The sequence below is a fragment of the Carcharhinus amblyrhynchos genome, chromosome 32 (genome assembly GCF_965287045.1).
Source record: "Carcharhinus amblyrhynchos chromosome 32, sCarAmb.v2.hapA, whole genome shotgun sequence".
NCBI lineage: Eukaryota > Metazoa > Chordata > Chondrichthyes > Carcharhiniformes > Carcharhinidae > Carcharhinus > Carcharhinus amblyrhynchos.
In genome coordinates this window covers 17,310,486-17,327,347 of record NC_137355.1, presented here as the reverse complement: position 1 = coordinate 17,327,347, position 16,862 = coordinate 17,310,486, and the positions used below count along the sequence as shown (strand labels likewise).

Here is a 16,862-nt window from a genome sequence, read left to right as displayed (position 1 = left end):
AGAATTCTATGCTTCATATACAGAGCTTCACACCCGATATACAGAGCTCTAGGTTTCATATGCCAAGCTCCACACTCAGTATGCAGAGCTCCAAAAGTGACCGAGGGTGCCACGGTGGCACAGTGGCAAGCACTGCTGCTCACAGGGTCAGGGACCCAGATTCGATTCCCAGCCTCGGATCACCGTCTGTGCTGAGTTTGCCCCCATGTCTGCCTGGGTTTCCTCCTACAGTCTGAAAGACGTGCGGGTTAGGTGGATTGGCCATGCTCAGTTACCCTTCAGTGTCAGGGGGACTAGCTACGGTTAATGCATGAGTGTTGTGGGAATGGGGCTGGGGCAGACTCGATGGGCTGAATGGTCTCCTGCTGCGCTGTAGGGATTCGATGATTCTACAGAGGTCATCAAGTCAGATCCACAAAGCTCCTGGTACGGTTGCAAATTCCATTTATGATGAAGGCTTCATGCATGTTTTAGGAGCTGCATTACTTTACTCAAAGTCTCCCTCGGCTTTGTTTATCTGGTTTATTGATCGGAGGAATTGGAAATTCTTGCGGGACGGTTTCACATCCCTCCTGTTCCTGAGAGTCATTATTCCTGTGTCCTTTTATCTTCCTTTGTTGGCGTTCAGGCCCAGAGAAAATGACTTTTCAAACGGCATTGAAAAGAACGGGCTGAGGGTTTCAGCTCAGCGCATCTGAAGGTGATTTGATGTCTGTTCGCAAAGAGTGCTGATGAATAGACAAGTCAGCAATCGATCCACTGCTCTGAATAGAAACCATTCAATGTATTTGTTTCGAGATTATTTTCGGAAATCTAAGAAGCTCAGGGTGCTGAGCTAAATCAATAGCGTCTGCGGATAATATTGTGACAATTCAATTTGGGGCTTCATAGCCGCTTAGAAATAAGGTTACACTTGATGAAAGATTGACTCCAACTTGGTTTTTGTAGCGGCCCTCGTAACGGTTAATTGTCAAAATTGTCGTCTTCATCTTTCCTGTGTGTGTTGGCTGTGAGGATTCTATTTGCGACCACATCAGTGACCAAATCTATTGGCCGAGGCACCAAGCTGAATTGGCACACTTGCTCAGGCCATCGTATCACCACCTTTCGCTTGTTAGCCTTTCCAGATAGGTCTGAGTACCACGCCGGAGACTTGAGGGCGGTAAGGTGGCATAGTGGTTAGCATCGCTGCCTCGCAGCGCCAGGGACCCAGCTTCAATTCCGCCCAGCATCACTGTGTGGAGTTTGCACGTTCTCCCCATCCCTGCATGCCACCGTGCTACCTCGTGGCAGTGTGTGGGAGCTTGCTGTGTCTGAACTGGCTGATCTGCTTTCTGCATTGTAACAATTCGAGCAGCACCTCATTGGCTGCAAGGTGCCTGGAGATCCCCCGATACTGTGGTGGGCGCTACAGCAATGAATTCTGACCAACGGAACCAAGCATACTGAATGCATTCTTCACCACCCTGGGGTGACACAGCAGCACAATGGTTAGCACTGCTGCCTCGTAGCGCCAGGGACCCAGTTTCAATTCCAGCCTGGGGTCACTATCTGTGTGGTTCGCATGTTCTCTCCGTGTCTGCGTGGGTTTCCTCCAAGTGCTCCAGTTTCCTCCTACAGTCCGAAGATGTGCAGGTTAGGGGGATTGGCCATGCTAAATTGCCCCTTGGTATCAGGGGGACTAGCAGGGTAAATATGTGGAGCTATGAGGACAGAGTCTGTGTGGGATTGTGGTTGGTGCAGATATAATGGGCTGAATGGCCTCTTTCCGCACTGTAGGGATTCTATGGTTCTAAAGCTTTCTTTCTCTCTCTAACGTTGCTGAGACAGATACAGGTCGGCCAACATTAAGGTAACCCTGGGCAGTTAGTGCAAGCATAGATAGTGCTGAGCTAACATTTTGGCTCAAAGTAATGAGAGATAACATGGGGAATGGGTGCTTTCTGACTAATTGTTGCACACAGGAAGAGTACACTTACCCCACTTGTAGTCTCAGTAAGCGTGAAGGAGGTACATCTTATCCCTGACACTTGCCTGATGGGGAAGGCTTGTGTTGAATATTTGATGGTCATGTCCCCAGAGGAGACCGGAACCGGGGGGGGGGGGGGGGGGGGGAGGTGTTGTTTGCCTTGTTATTGATTTCAATTTCAAGGATGCAGGTGGATATTCCTGAGGATGAATGATTTTTGTGCAAACAACAAGGAATGAGGCTGTTTATTGAGCACTGCCCTCCCGGGAAGCCACCACTCACCTCGGAGCACGGATTTCCATTATTAATGGGAGGCCTGCGAGGGGACACATTGCCGTATAACTCTGGATTTGAGTTGATTTATTATTTTCACATGGATTGGGATACGGTGAAAAGTATTGTTTCTCGTGCGCTATGCAGTCGAAGCATACTGTTCATAGAGTATTTTGTTTATTTAATTATTAGTGTCACAAGTCGGCTTACATTAACATTGCAATGAAGTTCCTGTGAAAATCCCTTAGTCGCCACACTCCGGCACCTGTTCGGGTACACTGAGGGAGAATTTAGCATGGCCAATGCACCCTAACCAGCACGTCTTTCGGACTGTGGGAGGAAACCAGAGCACCTGGAGGAAACCCACACAGACATGGGGGGAACATGCAAACAGACTGTAACCCAAGCTGCGTATGGAACCCAGGTCCCTGGCGCTGTGAGGCAGCAATGCTAACCCACTGTGCCACCTTTGTCCTCCTAGGTAGTAGGGGTTGTGGGATTGGAAGGTGTTGCCAAAGGAGCCTTGGTGAGTTCTTGCGTCGTGTAGATGGTACACACTGCTGGCATGATAGGGTGGCAGTGAGAGAGGGAGGGGAGGGTATCTGAGTTGGAAATGGGGTTATACTATGACCTTTTTTGCAATAACCTAGACTGGAAACCATTCTGCTTTACCCAGCACCATTTTAACATACGGCGGCACACTTCACAGAAACATTGACCAGACAGACAACATCTACATCAGGCCAGAGAGAGAAGATATTATCACAGGGGACCAAGATGAAAGGGGTGGCTTTGAATGAGTATTTTAAAAGAAAAGCGAGATAGAGGGGAGAAGATTGAGCGGGGAATTTTAAAGTGGGCGGCATAGTCGTTGGCACGGCTGCCTCACAGCACCAGGGATTGGGGGGTGGGGGGGGGGGTGGTGGGTTCCATTCCCAGCTTGGGTTCACTGTCTGTGTGGAGTTTGCACATTCTTCTCGTGTCTGCATGGGTTTCCTCCCACTGTCCGAAAGATGTGCTGGTTCGGTGGATTGGCCGTGCTAAATTGACACTTTAAATTGATACTTAGTGCCGGGGATTGGGGGGGGGAATGGGGTTAGCTGGGGTAAACGTGCGGGGTTACGGGAACAGGGCCTGGGTGGGATTGTGGTCGGTACAGACTCGATGGGCGGAGTGGCCTCCTTCTGCGCCGTTGGGATTCTATGACTCTGTGAAAATTGTGGCTAACTCTCAGCCCTTAAAGGGGAAGCGAAGATCCAAAATACGGTTTGAATTGTGGTTAAATTGAAAAGATCTTGTGTCAGCAGCTCGATTCTGTCCTGACCTGGGTGGGGGTGGGGGGATGGGGCGGGGGAACTAAAGAACAGCAGCTGCCATTTTGTGATTCCAATTACAGTAATTCTGTGTTTGCCTTTTCTCTCTGGGTTACCGTCACCGCAGCCGTGATGGTATTTGTCAGGGTAAATTGGATTGATTTGGTTAAAGTCACGAAACAAATAGGCCGCAAGTGCAACCAATTGATAAAATATTAAGACAGCGGGAATCGGGATGACCCTGTGAGCCGTGGCCTACTTCGTGCCCCTTTATAAAGGGGGTGCGGCGGTTTGCAAACAAGATGCAAATACATTCCCTGCTCGGGGGGTGGATATGGAATACACACCGGGCAGGTTCCCCTGCTTTCTCCGCTGGAAGGAGACTATGCCCTTACTGGGGGGGGGGGGGATCCATATTCATCCATTTAAGGACCCCTCGTGCATGAGAATCGGAATCCCAGTTTGCTGCGTCCCACCAACACAGAGGAAAACTACCCTCTCGTCTGTTTCCTTCATTAAAAATCACTCTCTTCGCCACTTTATTTTGCCACTTTGTCTCCCCCCCCTCCCCGTCTCTGTCCTGTGTGCTCACTTTCTCCCTCTCTCTCTTGTCCCCGCTTTCTCCCTCTGTCCTTGCTTTCTCTCTCTCTCCCCCTCTTTCTCTCCCTATCTTGTGCGCACTCTCTCTCTCTCCCTCTCGCTCTCTCTTTCTCTCTCTCTCTTTCTCCCTGAAGTGCTAACCCCTCACTGGAGAACTCTGCCATGTTTTTCAAAGTCCCAAGTTTTGTCGAAGTGGCCCTTTCAGTGAGCAGCAGCAGGGCTGGTCGGCTGCAGAGGGCTTCACTGCATACACACACACACACACACACACACACACACACACACACACACACACACACACACACACACACACACACACACACACTCGCAGCCACGTGCATTTAAACATTGACAAACATTGACACGTATAAACAGGCTGGCAAACAAACAGATACATGCAGAGACACACATGCATATGCTTAAATACACACACGTATACATGTGCATATACACACACACACACACACACACACACACACACACACACACACACACACACACACACAATTACCTCTGTACACAAACATAGAGTTGCAATCTTTTTGATAGGAGGAACTTCTTCCCACAAAGGGTTGTGAATCTGTGGAATTCACTGCCCAGTGAAGCAGTTGAGGCTACCTCGTTGAATGTTTTTAAGGCAACGATAGATTTTTGAACAGTAAAGGAATTAAGGGTTATGGTGAGCGGGCGGGTAAGTGGAGCTGAGTCCATGAAAAGATCAGCCATGATCTTATTGAATGGTGGAGCAGGTTCGAGGGGCCGGGGGGACCTGTTCCTGCTCCTAGTTCTTATATACAGAAAAGTGTATTCAGACTTGGAGAAACATGTATTCCTGCACATTCACACAAACATACACAGCACACACACACACGCACAGTCACCCCTACACGTTATTTGGCACACACACATGCACATATTAACACACGCACGTACACAAACACGTGCGCACACACACACAGTCACCCTTACAAGCGCACACGTGCACATATACAGACACATGCATGCACACAAGCACGCGCACACATACAGACATACACAGTCACCCTTACATGTGCACACACGCATACACAGTCACTCTTACATGCAGGCATACACACAGATGTATGTACACACACACGCACGCACGCACTCTCTCACACATGTGCATACACACATACTCACACACATGCACACACACCTCTCTCTCTCTCTCTCACACACGTAGTCACTCTTACACTTACACACACACACATGTACACACACACACACTATTTGGGGGGTTTGTAAATTTGCAATCAGAAACAAGGATCCTGGCCCATTGTAACCCAGTGTGACTGAGCCAATTGCAGCACTGGTGTACACCTGGATAATTAGCGCAGTGTTTAATAGGGTTGTACAAATTGGACGGATATTTCCTCGGCCTTTGCGTTCATGTGGAGAGTGAGGCAGGTCTGAACACACGATGAGGAAGTAGCGGCAGGGTGAAAATGGAATCTCCCTAAGACACCAGTTTGGATTTACTCCATCTGTTGATAGTGTTCAGTCAGCCCTGAGCAATCAGCAGATAGACAGCACCATCTGACTAGCTAATTTGCCACAGTGCACTTCAATCTTTGTTTCATTAACACTTGGACAGATTGTATTTTCACTCAGATGTCCTTGGAGAAATGCTTTCTTGCTGTGCAGAGAGTTAAGAGCCTGTGTGTGTACAATGTGCCAAGTGTTGCGATAGATGCATGTACTAATGATTACTAATAATGAGAGGGAGAAGAGTGATGCTCAGAACACAATTGTATTTGATGGTGAAGTTTCAGATTCATTAGTAAAGCAGGAGTAAAGGCCTGGCTGGAGAGTTAAGGACAATATTTAATGGGGATTATGATCAAGAGAATAGAAAAAATCTTGAGGTTTAGCAACAGACAGATATGAGAATACTCACAGAAACTCGCAACTAAATTACATCACTCAGAATGCAGAACGTTCCAAAGTTCTTCAGAAAAATATTGTCAAATACTCGGAGAAAGCAAGCTACAAAGAGAGAACCACAAACTTCAGTCAGGATGTTATGAAATGCCATAAGAGGGGAGAGAGAGGTAGCAAGGTTAAGGGAGGGAATTCTAGTGGTGATGATAGGGGCAGCACAATGGCACAGTGGTTAGCACTGCTGCCTCACAGCGCCAGGGACCCGGGTTCGATTCCCAGCTTGGGTCACTGTCTGCGTGCGTTCTGCACATTCTGTGTCTGCGTGAGTTTCCTCTGGGTGCTCCGGTTCCCTCCCACAGTCCAAAGACATGCTGGTTAAGTGCAAAGGTGACTCTGCCTACACTTCCCACTGCCTGGGCAAAGCAGCCAGTATAATCAAAGACCCCATGTACTGTGGACATTCTCTTTTCCATCTTCTTCCATCATCAAAAAAATACAAAAGTCTGAGGTCATGTACCAACCGACTCGAGAACAGCTTCTTCCCTGCTGCCGTCAGACTTTTGAATGGGCCTACCTTACATTAAGCTGACCTTTCTCTACACCCTAAAGTTTAAAGTTTATTTATTAGTCACAAGGAAGGCTTACATTAACATTGCAATGAAGTTATTGTGAAATTCCCCTAGATCCCCTAATCTTTCTCTGCACTCTCGCTCTGACTGTAACACTATATTCTACACCCTCTCCTTTCCTTCTCCCCTATGTAATCTATGAACTCTTTTTTTGTCTGTGTAGCATTCTCTCTTTTCTCCTTTCCACTGTGTACACTATAAATGGTATGCTTTGTCTGTGTAGCGCACAAGGATCAATACCTTTCCCTATATCCCAATATATGTGACAATAATAAATCAAAGCAAGTCAAAGATTTCGGAAATGTTGGGTACAATGACAGGCTGAGGACCCACATGTCTTGGCACTTTGCTGAAGCCCCCAGTGAAGGAGCACTGAGGAATGGGACGTATGAGCTACTTGCCTTATGAGCCATGCTTTATTGCGCTGTGGATTTATAAGGAATCTATCGGGAAGGCACTTGGAACGTACGGCAATGGATTATGAGTCAGCAGAAAAGGTTTCAGAATGCATCGTAAAGTGTGGGAGTGAAGCTTTAGTAGGTCTTCCATGTGGAGCTATACATTGGATTACAACCAGTAACACTCTGCCATAATGCTCACTTCTCAACATCCTTTACACCGCCACACAGCCGCACTGTGACTTGAATCGCGATCTAGGACCTTAACATAAAAGCAACTGAATTTAGATGACGAATTGTCAAGGAATTAATTGCAACATGTGTGGAATATCTGGGGCTGCGCAGTGGTTAGCACTGCAGCTTCCCAGTGCCAGGGACCCCAGTTCGATTCCCATCCAGGCCCTATCCTCGTAACACCATGCATTTACCCAAGCTAGTCCCCCTGACACTAAGGGTCAATTTAACATGGCCAGTCCACATAACCAGGACATCTTTGGACTGTGGGAGGAAACCGGAGCACCCGGAAGAAACCCTTGCAGATACGGGGAGACTGTGCAGACTCCGCACAGACAGTGATGCGGGTGCCCCAGTTTCCTCCAGAGTCCCTGAAGGATGTGCTGTTAGATGAATTGATTGTGTTAAATTCTCCCTCAGTGTATCCAAATGTGGTGTGGTGACTAGACAATTTTCACAGTAACTTCATTGCAGTGTTAATGTAACCCGACTTGTGGAGAGGTTGGCTCCACGGCATATATCGGCCAAGATACAATTGCAAGATAATAGTTGGAATGCAAGTATTTACAGGTAATCAAGTCTCTACAATGTCTGTATCTGTTATGTTCGTGAACCCATCTCTCTGCGTACCTGACAAAGGAGCAGTGCTGTGTGATTCCAAATAAACTTGTTGGACTTCCACCCGGATGTTGCGAGACTTCTTGCTGTGCCCACCCCAGTCCAACGCTGGCTTCTCCACAGCGTACGGTTCCAGTTACTGGAGGATTATTGTGTTTGTATAGGCAGCCAGCCATTGCAGATGTTCCCCTCAGTCCCTGGGGTGCAACAGTGTTCTCACAGGAAGATTAACAATTGGTACAGGAGAGTGAGTGAGAAATTATTCATAGCTGACATTTATGTCCACTAAATCTGCCTGGAATTATTACTGCTCTTGATTGCGAAACTTCAAGCTGCTTCATGTGTTTAACAAAATACAGTGGGTGATACGCTCACGTGATGTGTTACAGGTCTTTGGAAGTTTTTAGCTTTCTTCCATGATAGCTGTGGGCTCCACTTGAATTATTCAGAAGGCATGGTGTGGAAATCCCACATGACCCTGAATATATTTTCCTTTTGGTTGGATTCCACTGATGAATATTCCACTTGCGTGTGTAATTGTTTCAGTGGCCCCAGGGCGATGACCTCAGTCACTGCTACTTAAAATTCCAAGCAAGGGTCCAAACATCTCACAAGCATAAATGTCATCAAACTCTGGGAGCCGTGACGGAATCGATCCAAAAGTGGGACAGGACTCGGAAAGCAATGAGTTAGAGGGGAGTAGTAAGCTCTGTGTTTAGCGACCGTTTGCATTGATAAACGCAATGCACAGTTGTCAGAGCCGTTAGCTCTCTCCCGGATATTAGCTTTAGTAAGAAGCTGGGGGTGGCACAGTGGTTGGCACTGCTGCCTCACACTGCCAGGGATCTGGGTTCGATTCCCAGCCTTGGGTCACCATCTGTGCGGGGTCTGCACATTCTCCCCGTGTCTGCATGGGTTTCCTCCGGGTGCTACCGGTTTCCTCCCGCATTCCGAAAGACGTGCTGGTTAGGTGCATTGACCGAACTAAATTCTTCCTCAGTGTACCCGAAACAGGTGTCGGAGTGTGGCAACTGGGGGATTTTCACAGTAACTTGATTGCAATCTAAGCCTTACTTGTGACTAATAAATAAACAAACTTGAAACTTATTTGATCTGTCTGTCTCTCTTTTATATCCATCTGTCTGTCTCTCTTTTACATCTATCTGTCTGTCTCTCTTTTACATCTATCTGTCTGTCTGTCTGTCTCTTATTTTTATATCCCTGTCTACCTATCATCTATCTATTTTCACAGTAACTTAATTGCAGTGTTAATGTAAACCTACATTAAAATGTCCCATAAAAAATTATGTTAATCATGCCACCTCTGACTGTGACTTTACAATTCTAATACTTTTTGAAGACTGCCATTGGAAAGGTGGCGTTACAGTGGTATTGCCACTGGGCTAGTAATCCAGAATAATGTTCTGGGAACTCAGGTTTGAATCCCACCGTGGATGATGGTGAAATTGAAATTCAATAAAATTCTGGAATTCAAGGCCTATTGATGACACTTTCATTCATGGGTGTGGTTGACTGGCCAGCATTTACTGCCCATCTCTCGTGGCCTGAGGGCAGTTGAGAGTCAACCACATTGTGGCTCTAGAGGCAGATTTCCTTCCCTAAATGGACATTAGTGAACCAGATGGGTTCTCCTGATGATCGACAATGGTTTCATGGTCATCGGTAGATTCTTTAATTCCAGATTTTTTTTTTGTTGAATTCAAATTCCACCATCTGCTGTGGCAGGATTCGAACCCAGACCATGAAACCACTATCATTTTGGAATCCTTACAGCACAGGAAGAGGCTACTCAGCCCATTGAGCCTGCATCAACAACAATCCCATCCTATCCCCACATATTTACATTGCTAATCCCTCTGAGATTAGGGGCAATTTAGCATGGCCAATCAACCTAACCCACACACATTTGGACTGTGCCACCATACTGCTCCCAGCCACCCCCAGGAGGGTAGATTGTAACATGGTGGTTAGCACTACTGCCTGTCGATTGTTAGAAAAACCCATCTGGTTCACTAATGTCCTTTAGGGAAGGAAATCTGCCGTCCTTACCTGGTCTGGCCTACATGTGACTCCAGAGCCACAGCAATGTGGTTGGCCTTTGAGACAGGCTAACAAGTTCGGGAGCAATGAGAGATGGGCAATAGATGCTGGTGCAGCCAGCGACAAATGTATGAATAAATGGATTTTTTTTTTGCTTCTCCTATCCTTACTCTTCATAGGGCAGCTCCATAGGAAGGGGTTGGAAAAGGAAGGACTTGCATTTATATAGCGCCTTTGACACCCTCAGGACGAGCACAGCATTTCCCAGCCAATTGTGTCCTGCCAATTTATAATATGGGAAATGCATACCACCGCTGCCTCCCCCCCCCAACCCCATGGCCAACTAGAAGGTGGATTGTATCACAGTGGTTAGCATTGCTCCCTCACAGTGCCAGGGACCTGGGTTCAATTCCCGGGTTGGGTCACTATCTGTGTGGAGTTTGCACGTTCTCCCCATGTCTGCCTGGGTTTCCCCCGGGTGCTCCAGTTTCCTCCCACAGTCCAAAGATGTGCAAGTTAGTTGGGTTGGCCGTGCTAAATGCTTGGGTTGCAGGGATGGGGTGGATGGGAGGGCCCAGGTGGGATGTTCCTTGGGAGAGTCGGAGCAGACTCAATAGAGTGAACGGCCTCTTTCTGCACTGTAGGGATTCTGTGGGGAAGGGCGATGTGATATGGGTGGCACCGTGGTGAGCACTGCTGCCTCGCTGCACCAGGGATCCAGGTTCGATTCCAACCTCTGCTGACTGTGTGGGGTTTGCATATTCACCCCGTGTCTGTGGGGGTTTCCTCCCACACTCCAAAGATGTGCAGGTTAGGTGGATTGGCCGTGCTAAATTGCCCCTTGGTGTCAGGGGAATATGTGGGGTAGTGGGGAGAGGGCCTGGGTGGGATTGTGGTCGGTGCAGACTCGATGGGCCGAATGGCCTTGTTCCGCTGTCAGGATTTTATGATGAATAAATAATCTATTTTTCTGACGTTGGCCACAACACTGGGGTGTGAAGTCCTTTGCTCTTCTGTAAAATAGAAAGAAGTCTCTCAACACCAGGTTAAAGTCCAGTAGGTTTATTTGGAATCACGAGCTTTCAGAGCACTGCCCCTTCATCAGGTGAGTGGAGAGATGGGTTCACAGACGGGGCATGTGTAGGCCAAGACATGATTGCAAGATAATGGTTGGAATGCGAGTCTTTACAGGCATCAAGTCTTTACAGGTACGACAGTGTGAGTGGAGAGGGGGATAATCACAGGTAAAAGAGATGAGAATTGTCTCAAGCCGGGGACAGTTTGTGAGAGTTTTGCAAGCCCAGGCCAAATGCACAATAGCACCTTGTGCCTCTTATGTCCATCCTGGCCTTGATTTAACACCACATCTGAAAGAGGGTGCCGCTGGCAGTGCGGCAGCCCCTCAGTATTGCAGTGGAGTGTGAGCCTAGATTCTCTACTCCAGGTTCTGGAGCGGGAGCTCACCTTTCTGAGACAAGAGGTGGAAGCCGCAGCCGAAACGCTCAGGGGGGGGGGCAGAAAGTCCACCTCGTAATTTACATTTGGCACGGGGTCAAGGACAGGGGAAAACAAAGATCACTTTTATTCAAAGAGGTTTGGAGAAAGTTACGTCAAGCAACGAGTCGGGGCTTTGCGGACGTTTTGACTGGAATGCGAGCACTGCTAATCGGATCAGAAATCTTGTGTAAGCTTAATCCACCTAACCCAGTAATAAATAATGACAACAATAACGAGACCACTTGCGAAAGAAAGATGTCTTTATCTCTGAGTATACTGTTAAATTAAACTCCTGTAAGATAGGGTGGCTGGTTTTTTTTTTAAATGGTTTTATCAAATTAAATATAAACCAGTTTTTTAAAATTAATTTGTGGGACGTGGGTGTCACTGGTTGGGCCAGCATTTATTGCCCATCCCTAGTTGCCCGCGGGCAATTGAGTCAACCACGTTGCTGTGGCTCTGGAGTCACCTGTAGGCCAGACCGGGTAAGGGACAGCAGATTTCCTTCCCTAAAGGGACATTAGTGAACCGGATGGGTTTTTCCGACATGGTTTCACGGTCATCAGTAGATTCTTTAATTCCAGATATTTTTGTTTTTATTTCACTCAAAGGGTGGTGAATCTCCGGAATTCTCTGCCCGCCAAAGCGGTGGAGGCTACCTCGCTAAATATATTTAAACCACGGGTAGATAGGTTTCTGATAGACAAGGGAATTAAGGGTTATGGGGAGAAAGCGGGAAAGTGGAACTTATCCACTTCATATCATCCATGATCTTATTGAGTGGCGGGGCAGGCTCGAAGGGCTAGATGGCCCACTCCTGCTCCTATTTCTTATGTTCTTAATCGAATTCAAATTCCACCATCTGCCGTGGTGGGATTCGAACCCTGGTCCCCAGAACATTAGTTGAGTTTCTGGATTGAAAGTCCAGCGATAATACCACCAGGCCATCACCTCATTAAATTGGAAATTTTAACAAGATATCGTAGCACAATTTGTTACACTTGGTATGAACCTTGGTCAGATTCACGCTGTAATAATGGTTATCAAGTGATATTGTCGGAATGTTTTTTGTTGTCTATATTGCTTTGCATCTTATAGACGTGTGCCTACAACTCCTTTCTTTCCGTTGTGACATTTTGTGTGCCAACTGTTCTTCATGCCCGATGATAGAAGATTTGTTGGGTTGGGTTGATTGGCCATGCTCAATTGCCCCTTAGTGTCAGGGGGGAATTAGCTAGGGTAAATACCTGGGGTTACAGGGATAGGGCCTGGGTGGGATTGTTGTTGGTGCAGACTCGATGGGCCGAATGGCTTGTGTTCTTATAATGAAATTGCATTGAGTGTCTTAAAAAGTTTGACTCGCCTGATGAAGGAGCAACTCTGCGAAAGCTCGTGCTACCAAATTAACCTGTTAGACTTTAACCTGGTGTTGTGAGACTTCTTACTGTGCCCACCCCAGTCCAACACCGGCATCTCCACATCGTAAAAAGGTTGAATCTTTTTGCTGACTTTGGGTCACGCAACAACTTGTCCAAGCAGAAAAGGATGCATTATTTGTGCGACGTTTGCAAAGATACAAATTTGAATTTCTGATTAAAACATTTCAAAATCCCTTCGCCAATTAGTTCCAGGTCTTTAACATAGCAGGAGTTACTGGACTGTGAAAATAATGAACATCCTCTAAAATATACGCCAGGGACAATATTTTCTCTGAAGCCAAGTTCGATGTGCTCCGATCCACGCGTCGGTATTTTGGGAAGATTGTCAAACAGGAAAAGATTCCCTGGCCTGTTCGGCCCGCGAATTGTCACTTGCACGCTCCCCCAACCCCCCTCTGTGTGAGGGCAGGTGAAGACAGGTTAAAAATTGAGGGGCAATTTTGGGGGCAAAGGGGTGAAAATCTGGAGGGGAGGGGATTCCTCTTCAGGCAATCAAAGCTAGTCTTTGGTGATTGCTTTGGCCATGAGAATTCTACGCTCTACCTCAGACAAGCATCTGGAAGGGAATTTGGAATAGAAGCACCTCCAAATATCTCACCTAGACCTAGCCTTGTGCAACCTCAAATTGTGACCCCACTGAGCGCCCCAACCCCCAAAATCCCACATCAATTTATTTGGAACAGAGTCTCTGGCAAGCGCTCACGTTTCTCTAGCCGTGTCCTCTCATACATCTGTTGTTGCAGTTGGAGTTTTCTCTAATCGCGCTGGCAAGGAGCTGACCTTGACGTGCTATTGTGCACGTGAATGTGGGTTATTATTTTGTTTGCCTGCGCGCTCGCTCGGTAGTAACATGTTTCTGTAGATGAAGGTTATTATTAAGTGGGTTGAGTCATAATTGAGACCGTCTCCAGGCATTTTAATGCATTCATCAGCGAGGCCTTTATTTCAGTGAATAATCGAAGCATTGGAGTCTGCGGTGTGTTTGGAATTTAAACAGGAAGCTTTGAAATTTTCGGGGACGAATCTGGCTTGGAATGGATGGACGTCCCTGATGTGGTTTTAACAGATCAGTGATCTGTATTGAAATGGTTTACAGCAACACTGCACATGAGAGGAGGTTGTTTTTCCCTTTCCCAGCCCATGGCACAGTGGCAGAGTCCTGCCTTATAGCAAGGAGTCTCTCAACGCCAGGTTAAAGTCCAACAGGTTTTAGCACAAGCCTGTGTTGGACTTGAACCTGGCGTCGTGAGACTTCTTAGTACGTTTACCCCAGCCCAACGCCGTCATCTCCACATCTTGCCTCTCAGCGCCGGGGATCCGGGTTCGATTACCCACCTCGGGTCACTGTCTGTCTGCACATTCTCCCCGTGTCTGTGTGGGTTTCCTCCGGGTGCTCCGGTTTCTTCCCAGAGTCCAAAGACGTACTGGACAGATGCATTGGCCATGCTAAATTGCCCCTTAGTGTCACGGGACTACCTAGGGTAACTATGTAGTGTTACGGGGGTAGAGCCTGGGTGGGATTGTTGTTGGTGCAGACTCGATGGGCTGAATGGCCTCCTCCTGCACTACAGGTTCCGTGACTCTGCTCTAGCCAGAGGTTTACAGAATGGATGCAGGCTCTTCAGCCCAATTTGCCCATGCTGCCCCTTTTTTTCAAACCCCTAAGCTAGTCCCAATTGCCTGTGTTTGGCCCATATCCCCCTATATCCATCTTACCCATGTAACTGTCTAAATACTTTTTAGAAGACAAAATTGTCCCTGCCTCTATTACTACCTCTGGCAGCTTGTTCAACTCACCATCCCCTGTGAAAAAACTTGTCCCTCTGGACACTTTTGTATCTCTCCCCTCTCACCTTAAACCTATGCCCTCTAGTTTTAGACTCTTCTACCTTTGGGAAAAGATATTGACTATTTAGCTGATCTGTGCCCCTCATTATTTTATAGACCTCTATAAGATCATCCCTCAGCCTCCTATGCACCAGAGAAAAAAGTTCCAATCTATCCAGCCTCTCCTTATAACTCAAACCATCAAGTCCCAGAAGCATGCTAATCCGTGTGGAGTTTGCATGTTCTCCCCGTGTCTGCATGGGTTTCTTCCTACAGTCCAATGATGTGCAGGTTAGATCAATTGGCCATGCTAAATTGCCCCTCAGTGTCAGGGGGCTTAACAGGGTAAATACGTAGGATTATAGACATTGGGTGTGAGTGGATTTGTTGTCAGTACAGGCTCGATGGGCTGAATGGACTCTTTCTGCACTGTAGGGTTCTATGATTTTCCTGGGCTGTTGATCTTTCCTCCTTCTTCCCAGCCTCAGGAACTGGACACTGACCAACTGTAACAGTCTTGTGCTTGAAGTGAAGACTCTGCCACAGAGTCCCTACAGTGGAGAAAGAGGCCATTCGGCCCATCAAGTCTGCACCGACCACAATCCCACCCAGGCCATACCCTTGTAACCCCACGTATTTACCCTGTTAATGCCCCTGACACTGAGGGTCAAATTTAGCCTGGCCAATCAACCCAACCCGCACATCTTTGGAGTGTGGGGGGAAACCGGAGGAAACCCACGCAGACACGGGGAGAATGTGCAGACTCCACACAGACAGTGACCCACGCTGGGAATCGAACCCGGGTCCCTGGCGCTGTGAGGCAGCAGTGCTAACCCACAGTGCCACCTTTTCATAATAAGCTATAGAAAATGCTTAATCATTTATCTATATATTATTAGAACTTGAAACAGTTTTAAAAAACTGAAATATTTGCGTTTGATTGGAGCACGGCTCTCACAGTCAGTGTTGTGAGCAATCAGTACCCACCTCACTTCCCTCTCCCTCGCTTTACATGTGAATGACTTCAGTCACACAGGTAGGAAAAAACTACATGGGCGGGAATCAGCGGAATGAGTCATAAAGATTTACAGCAAGAAAACAGGCCCTTCAGCCCAACTTGTCCCTTTTATTAACACTAAGCTAATCCCAATTGCCCACGTTTGGCCCATATCCCTCTATACCCATCTTACCCATGTAACTGTCTCAGTGGTTTTTAAAAGACAAAATTGTACCCCCCTCTACGACTACCTAAGTTCTAAAAGAGATAGCTGAGGAAATTGTGGGGGGATTGGTGGTGATCTTTCAGGAATCGCTGCAGGGTCCCAGAGGACGGGAAGGTATCCCATCTAACACCGCTGTTTAAGAAGTGGAGGGGGAGGCAGCAGACGGGAAATTATAGGCCGGTTAGCCTGACTTCAGTCATTGGCAAGATTTTAGAGTCCGTTATTAAAATGAGACCGTGGAGTACTTGGAAGTAAGTACTGGCTCTTGTTCAAATGGTGTCTGTTTTTTGCCACCGGATCAAGGCAGGGAAAAGGCTCAGGTTGGAGAAGCTGGGGATGTTGTCCTTGGAGCGAAGAAAGCTGAGGGGAGATTTGATTGGATGGGTGGCACAGTGGTTAGCATTGCTGCCTCGCAGCACGAGGGAGCCGGGTTTGATTCCTGGCTTGGGTCACTGTCTGTGTGGAGTCTGCACGTTCTCCCTGTGTCTGCATGGGTTTCCTCCGGGGTGCTCCGGTTTCCTCCCGCAGTCCGAATGAGGTGTATTGGCCGTGCTAAATTCTCCCTTGGTGTACCCAGACAGGCGCTGGAGTGTGGAGACTAGGAGACTTTCACAGTAACTTCATTGCAGTGTTAATGTAAGCCGACTTGTGATACTAATAAATAAACTTAAAGGAGGTGGACAAGATTGTGACAAGTTTTAACAAGGTGGACAAAGAAATGTTGCTCCCGTTGGCTGATGGGATGAGGAGTCGGGGGGCTGGGGGGGGTGGTGGTCTGCGGCAGGGGAGGGACAGTCACAGGTTTAAGATTTTGGAATAGAGCTATGGGTGAATTCTGAGGAAGGTCTTAATCTTACAGCAAGTGTATAACTGGAACTC

General features: G+C 47.5%; 1 protein-coding gene across 1 annotated transcript in view; it reads left to right on the top strand.

Moving 5' to 3' along the window:
• ccdc33 (coiled-coil domain containing 33) overlaps positions 1-16,862 on the top strand; it is a 218,295-nt gene that overhangs the window by 44,080 nt on the left and 157,353 nt on the right. The window lies entirely within an intron of this gene.